Source organism: Mustelus asterias, chromosome 10 (assembly GCF_964213995.1).
Source record: "Mustelus asterias chromosome 10, sMusAst1.hap1.1, whole genome shotgun sequence".
Taxonomy (NCBI): Eukaryota; Metazoa; Chordata; class Chondrichthyes; order Carcharhiniformes; family Triakidae; genus Mustelus; species Mustelus asterias.
In genome coordinates, this window is record NC_135810.1 from 929,005 (window position 1) to 935,613 (window position 6,609).

The 6,609-nt window shown below is 47.9% G+C and overlaps 1 non-coding gene across 1 annotated transcript; it reads right to left on the reverse strand.

The window, feature by feature from the left end:
- Window positions 1-375: 375 nt before the first annotated feature.
- LOC144500130 (U2 spliceosomal RNA) lies at window positions 376-568 on the reverse strand. The gene has a single exon (XR_013498926.1). It is a non-coding gene; the product is annotated as a U2 spliceosomal RNA (small nuclear RNA).
- Window positions 569-6,609: the final 6,041 nt, after the last annotated feature.

Sequence of the window (6,609 nt, forward strand, 5' to 3'; positions counted from 1 at the left end):
GGAGAGTATTCCACCCCATTCCTGACTTGGGCCTTGTAGAAGGTGGACAGGCTTTGGGAGTCAGGAGGTGAGTTACACATCACATGATTCCCACTGCCTGACCTGCTCTGGTAGCCACAGTATTTATATGGCTGGTCCAGTTCAGTTTTGGCCAATGGAAACCCTCAGGATGTTGATAGTGGGAGATTTAACAATGTTAATGTCGTTGAATGTCTTGACGCCTTGAATTCCTTCTTGTTTTTTTTAAATACTTTTCCAATTCAATCAAATCAAATCCAATTCAGAGTCTCAACAAGTTGAGACATTTCAGATCCAGGCTGACAAGACAGGGCGAGCGACCAAACCACCCTGTCCTGGGCCTGATCTACATGAGCCAGGCTGATTGGAGAAGGGGGAGGTTCCTCCTCCAAGACTTGGGCTCATTTGCATCTTAGCCAAAAGGCCGAGATGCCGCTTTTAAAAATTGCTTCATATGAAACATATGAAGCTTCAGTGCAACCCAACGACCTCAACCAAGTGCAGGCGATCCATACTACACTTGATCTTAGCCAAAAGGCCGAGAAGCGATTCCTTCTTGTTGGAGATGGTCATTGCCTGGTACGAATTATGTGGCATGAATGTTACTTGTGACTTGTCAGCTCAAACCTGAATATAATCCATGTTTTGCTGCATGTGGACATGGACTGCTTCAGTATCTGAGGAGTCGTGAGTGTGCTGAACATTGTGCAGTCACCAGCGAACATCTCCACTTGACCTTATGATGGAGGGAAGGTCATTGATGAAGCAGCTGAAGATGGTTGGGCCGAGGACTCTACCCTGAGGAACTGCTGCAGTGATGTCCTGGGACTGAGATGATTGGCCTCCAACAACCAAAACTACATTATGTTATGCTTGGTACGGCTCCAAACAATGGAGATTCTATCCCCTCATTCCCATTGACTACAGTTTGGCTAAAGCTCCTTGATGTCACACTCTGTCAAATGCTGCCTTGTCGAGTGCAGTCACTTTCAGATCTACAGGGATTTAATTTTATTGTCCATGCTTGAACCTCGACTCAGATGAGGTCTCAAAGTGTGTGGGACTGATGGAATCCAAACAGAGCTAGAGATCAGCCTTGATCCAATCAAATTGCGGAGCAGCTTTAATGGATTGAATGGTTCCCTTCAGGTTATCTGTTTCCTAAATTTATCTTAAAAGGAATGATCAGCAGTCCTGAGTCCATCGACCCCGAAAGCAACTTGATCACCTCCTGCCCAAACTCAACTAAACCACAGTATCTCTGACAGTGCGGCACTCCCTCAGCACTGACCCCTCTGACAGTGCGGCACTCCCTCAGTACTGACCCTCTGACAGTGCGGCACTCCCTCAGTACTGACCCTCTGACAGTGTGGCACTCCCTCAGTACTGACCCTCTGACAGTGCAGCACTCCCTCAGCACTGACCCCTCTGACAGTGCGGCACTCCCTCAGTACTGACCCTCTGACAGTGCGGCACTCCCTCAGTACTGACCCTCTGACAGTGCGGCATTCCCTCAGTACTGACCCTCTGACAGTGCGGCATTCCCTCAGTACTGACCCTCTGACAGTGCGGCATTCCCTCAGTACTGACCCTCTGACAGTGTGGCACTCCCTCAGTACTGACCCTCTGACAGTGCGGCACTCCCTCAGTACTGACCCTCTGACAGTGCGGCATTCCCTCAGTACTGACCCTCTGACAGTGCGGCATTTCCTCAGTACTGACCCTCTGACAGTGTGGCACTCCCTCAGTACTGACCCTCTGACAGTGCGGCACTCCCTCAGTACTGACCCTCTGACAGTGCGGCATTCCCTCAGTACTGACCCTCTGACAGTGCGGCACTCCCTCAGTACTGACCCTCTGACAGTGCGGCATTCCCTCAGTACTGACCTTCTGACAGTGCGGCACTCCCTCAGTACTGACCCTCTGACAGTGCGGCACTCCCTCAGTACTGACCCTCTGACAGTGCGGCATTCCCTCAGTACTGACCCTCTGACAGTGTGGCACTCCCTCAGTACTGACCCTCTGACAGTGCGGCACTCCCTCTGCACTGACCCCTCTGACAGTGCGGCACTCCCTCAGTACTGACCCTCTGACAGTGCGGCACTCCCTCAGTACTGACCCTCTAACAGTGCGGCACTCCCTCAGTACTGACCCTCTGACAGTGCGGCACTCCCTCAGTACTGACCCTCTGACAGTGCAGCACTCCCTCAGTACTGACCCTCTGACAGTGCAGCACTCCCTCAGTACTGACCCTCTGACAGTGCAGCACTCCCTCAGTACTGACCCCCTGAAAGTGCGGCACTCCCTCAGTACTGACCCTCTATCAGTGCAGCACACCCTCAGCGCTGACCCCCTCACAGTGCGGCACTCCCTCAGTGCTGACCCCCTGACAGTGCGGCACTCCCTCAGCACTGACCCTCTGACAGTGCAGCACTCCCCCATCGCTGACCCTCTGACAGTGCAGCACTCCCTCAGTACTGACCCTCTGACAGTGCGGTGCTCCCTCAGTACTGACCCTCTGATAGTGCGGCACTCCCTCAGTACTGACCCTCTGACAGTGCGGCACTCCCTCAGTACTGACCCTCTGACAGTGCGGTGCTCCCTCAGTACTGACCCTCTGACAGTGCGGTGCTCCCTCAGTATTGACTCTCTGACAGTGCAGCACTCCCTCAGTATTGACTCTCTGACAGTGCAGCACTCCCTCAGCACTGACCCTCTGACGGTGCAGCACTCCCCCAGCGCTGACCCTCTGACAGTGCAGCACTCCCTCGGTATTGGCCCGTTGATAGTGCCATGCTTCCATAGCACTGACCCTTTGATTATACAAAGCTCCCTCAGCATTGCCCATCCAACTGAGGTTTCGTCTTTCCCAGGCTAAATCTTAATTCCTCACCCCATTCACCACTCCACTACCCAGCAGATGGCAGCTGGCATTGGGATCTTAGCCTGTGCTGACTCGCAGATGTGCCCCTACCCATGAGAGCACATGGTCTGGGCAAACAAACGATAAGACTGGTGACTGAGCTTGGAGCCTCAGGTGGAGCCTGAGCAGGGGGTTCCATGGTGCACAGTCCTGACTCCAAAAGGCACTTTGCAGCCATTGTCAGTTTCCAGAATTCCTAAATATTACAAACTGGGATTTAATTGCAGGCTGGAATCTCACCAGGTTTCTGGTTAAATTATAAACTGTCTAATGTTGATTCACTTCTCGCTGATCAATGTCTCTTGCCTCCAATCCATTTCCCTGTTCTCACTTACATTACCTTTCCTTCTTAAAAGAGTTGGGTGATTTTCACCAGGGTACCAATTTCAAACAACTTTTGTTCATAAGAGCTCAGAGGAGGAGACCATTCACCCCATCAAGCCTTTTACACATCTGAGGATTGAACACCAAGTGATAATTCCTCAGTCAAAACTCCCACAAGGTGCGAGTTGTTTGTATCGAAGAGACTTTGTTCAGTGAGAGTTTCTGAAATTTGGAGTCGGAACAGACTGACCGCCTACAAATGCTACAATAGACAAACAACTTCAGACATAACTTATTCCAACAATATTCTTGTTGCTTTGAAGTCAAACATAATCCTGATCTAAAGCCTCCTTTAAGGGATTTTCATTCTTCATAAAACTGCAAAAGCAACATTTTTTATGAGTGTGACTGAGCAGTGGAACCTCACAGTGAGTTAATTATATTTTTCGCAGGATTTACAGAGACGATGATTAAATTGAAACTTGTCCAGGCTCCATTCTGCCAGCATTGTCATAGCCCAGTTCTGTAACATTGGTCACTGCCAAACCCAACCTGGTAATTCTCAGAGAGATCTGCAAATCATTCCTGTTTGGGCATCAGCTGTAACATCAACAAATTGAAAATAACTGATCTGTTCTGTCGTTAGAGAGAGTCCAAGCTCGCTGCCTGTGCCAGTCACCCTGCACTGAAACAGGTGCTTACTATTAATTAGCCTGATAAAACATACCTACCCTTCTCGCCCCACAAACTCCAGGCAAACAGTTACCCTATTCCCCGGAGAAGATCCATGTTCTGTAAATATTGAGATTTGGGATGTAAACAGCACTTTAGCAGCAGATGGTTTGCAATGTTCTGTTGACATCACCCTGATTACTGGAATTTGTAACTTGCTTGGCCTCTCTGGGATACGGTGAAGTATTTGAGCTCTTTCACAGTTATTAGTCTTCTAATTGAAAACGTAGGTTTCTAGATGTAGAATAGTACCTCTGCTCAAAGCTCTGGACCCAATCCCTGCTGGTGAACAGGTAATTGATTTGGTAATTCTGGTTAAATGTAACACACTGTGCTAAGTGAAGAAGATTGCATATTATTATTTCACTCGGATAAAGCAAAACTCACGTGCAGCTCAGGTGTGTCCAAGCTGGTATTGCCAGCAGTCATGCGATTGGATAAAATGCTAAATCCACTCCCACTCTGGACAGTTTTAGAATCTAGCAACCAAATTTTTTTTTAGTAGAATGTTGAACAAAGAATTTGATAAGATTGTCATACGACAGCGTAATTCCCAACCCTGGCAGCTTTATAACATTGGTCAACCAAGATGAGGAGGAATTTCTTCTCTCAGAGGGCAGTGAATCTGGAATTCATGACCGCAGAGAGCTTGTAGAAGATGGGTTGTTACATATATTCAAGGCTGAGACAGATGTTTAATCAGTAAGGCAATCAAGAGTTATGCGGACAAGATGGGAAAGTGGAGTTGAAGATTATCACATCAGATCAGTCATGATCTCATTGAATGATGGAGCAGACTCGATGGGCCAAATGGCCTACTTAGAGTCATACAAGTTTACAGCATGGAAACAAGCCCTTCAGCCTAATTTGTCCATGCCACCCAGTTTTTACCATTAAGCTAGGCCCAGTTGTCTGCATTTGACCCATATCTGTCTATACCAATCTGATGTGGAGATGCCAGCGTTGGACTGGGGTAAACACAGTAAGAAGTTTAACAACACCAGGTTAAAGTCCAACAGGTTTATTTGGTAGCAAAAGCCACACAAGCTTTCGGAGCTCCAAGCCCCTTCTTCAGGTGAGTGAAGAAGGGGCTTGGAGCTCACCTGAAGAAGGGGCTTGGAGCTCCAAAAGCTTGTGTGGCTTTTGCTACCAAATAAACCTGTTGGACTTTAACCTGATGTTGTTAAACTTCTTACTGTGTATACCAATCTGACCCATGTAACTGTCTAAATGCTTTTTAAAAGACAAAATTGTACCCGCCTCTACTACTACCTCTTGGAGCTCATTCCAGACATCAGTCTTGTTTCTGCTCCTATGTTTGATGGTTGTATATCTTTTCCCTCCAATTATTAGCAGGATGTGGGCATCACTAACAAGGCTGGCTTTGTTGCCCCAGCATAGCTGCCTTGAGAAGATGGTGTGGGCCTTTTTCTCGAACCACTGGTGGCATGTTTGATACAATTGACTGTTTTGCTAGCTCACTTCAGAGAGCAGTTAATCATCAACTACTTGTAAGAATCTGCATTAGAACGTAAGAGCTAGGGGCAGGAGCCGGACATAGAACACCTGAGCACATAGAACACCTATTCATCATCTGAGTTGACATAGCAATCACTGTACTCCAAACTGATTTCAATGCTGCCCATCCTACTTAGCTTCAGGGTACTAGCAGTCAACAGGGGGGGCGATGGCCTAGTGGTTTTATCACTAGACTATTAATCCAGAAACTCAGCTAATGTTCTGGGAACCCGGGTTCAAATCCTGCCACAGCAGACGGTGGAATTTGAATCCAATTTTTTTTAAATCTGGAATTTAGAATCTATTGATGATCATGGGACGGCACTGTGGCACAGTGGTTAGCACTGCTGCCTCACAATGCCAGGGACCCGGGTTCGATTCCCAGTTTGGGTGACTATGTGGAGTTTGCACGTTCTCCCTGTGTCTGCGTGGGTTTCCTCCCACAGTCCAAAGATGTGCGGGTTAGGTGGATTGGCCATGCTAAATTGCCTCTTAGTGTCAGGGGGACTAGCTTGGGTAAATGCGTGGGATTGTGGGAATTGGGCTTGGATTGTTGTCAATGCAGACTCGATGGGCCGAATGGCCTCCTTCTGCATTGTAGGATTCTATGATAAAACTATTGTCGATTGTCGGAAAAATCCATCTGGTTCACTAACATCCTTTAGGGAAGGAAATCTGCCGTCCTTATCTGGTCTGGCCTACATGTGACTCCAGAGCCACAGCAATGTGGGTGACTGTCCTTCGGCAACGAGGAATGGGCAATAAATGCTGGCCAGCCAGCGATGCCCATGTCCCATGAATGAATAAAAAAAGGAACACTGGCTGTCCTGCTCTTGTAGCCAAGGTGTTGATGTGACCAGTCCAGTTACATTTCCAGTTACAATGGTGTTCCCCATGACGTAGATACTGAGGACCCACTGGGATGCCATTGAAGATCAAAGGAAAATGTTCTTATTCTTGTTGAAGATGGTGAATATTTGGTATGTAACACAAGGTGTTATTAATGTTACCCAACATGTGTCACCCAATCTTATTGTTGATGAGGCTGATGTTTCTGTGAGAAGCTGCTGTATTGATGGACTGCTAGTCGGATT